Source organism: Periplaneta americana, chromosome 15, assembly GCF_040183065.1.
Source record: "Periplaneta americana isolate PAMFEO1 chromosome 15, P.americana_PAMFEO1_priV1, whole genome shotgun sequence".
Classification (NCBI taxonomy): Eukaryota; Metazoa; Arthropoda; class Insecta; order Blattodea; family Blattidae; genus Periplaneta; species Periplaneta americana.
This window is the reverse complement of record NC_091131.1, coordinates 140,891,471-140,892,570: the sequence shown is the minus strand read 5'-3', so window position 1 is coordinate 140,892,570 and position 1,100 is coordinate 140,891,471. Positions and strand designations below refer to the sequence as shown.

Below are 1,100 nucleotides of genomic sequence, written 5' to 3'. Positions count from 1 at the left end.
ATTTGTTCTGGTGCAATATTTGTGTCTTCCAACAATTCTTTGGCGTCACTGGTGATGAGTTTTTTCAAAGACCTGTCATACTGGATGCATGAAATGAAGAAATATAGTTAGATATGAACACTAAAGTGTCTATACTGTGGACAGCGCGTAATATATCTTTTATAAATAGAGCATCACATTCAGATTTTACAGTAGTTAACTGTAAACCTCCTTCCTTGGTCGACAATCTGCACTGAGGTCGTGCGATACGAAATACGAAACCTTTCCACAAATAGAATCCTAAAATCTTTTCAATTTGTTGAGTTGTATGTTCGGGTATCGGAAGAACTTGCGCAAGGTACCATATTTTGTGAGGGTGTCGTGTATAGTTCCTGGGGTAGCTCAGTCGGTAGAGCGTTCGCGCGCCAAGCGAAGGGTCCCGGGATCGATACCCGACCCCGGAACAGTTTTTCCTTGAAATTATTTAAAATAAACGTGTTTATATGCCACACGTTTTGGATACATTCAAATTTCGACTGAGATGTCTTTGTATTCCATATCTGAATTTGTTAACAATATCCTTCCAATTTAATTCAATAACATCCATAACATTGGGTGTAAATAGTATCCCTAAAATTTTCATTTCATTAACATTAGTAAATCGAGTTGATATCGTTTGCCCCTTTGGAGTTAGGGCCATGAAAGTAGTTTTCGTAAAATTAAAGACAGAGTTTGACGCACTTCGGAATAGGCTACCTGTAGCACTTCCTGAATACGAGGGGGATCTGTTGTTTCTTTGCATAAAATAATCACATCGGTGGCATAGGCATAAACCGGTGTTATAGACGCCATCTGTCTGTTACTACACAAGGAAAAGGTCAGCATCCTCAGCAGCGTTTCTAATGCACATATAGATAATATCATTGGCATTGGACAGCCTTGACGCACGGACCTTTGTAAGGCGATTGGTTTCATAAAATACCCGTTTATTTGTACACGTGAATATGCATTCTGATATAATTGTTTGAAGGTATTGATAAGTTTTATAGGCATATTTAATTGCAAACAAATAGGCCTAGGAATGATTGATATTATCAGAGGCATGCTGTTAAGTAACCCGG

The 1,100-nt window shown here is 38.5% G+C and overlaps 1 non-coding gene across 1 annotated transcript; it reads left to right on the top strand.

The window, feature by feature from the left end:
- Window positions 1–369: 369 nt before the first annotated feature.
- TRNAG-GCC (transfer RNA glycine (anticodon GCC)) lies at window positions 370–443 on the top strand. Its single transcript has one exon. It is a non-coding gene; the product is annotated as a tRNA-Gly (tRNA).
- The last annotated feature ends 657 nt before the right edge of the window (window positions 444–1,100 follow it).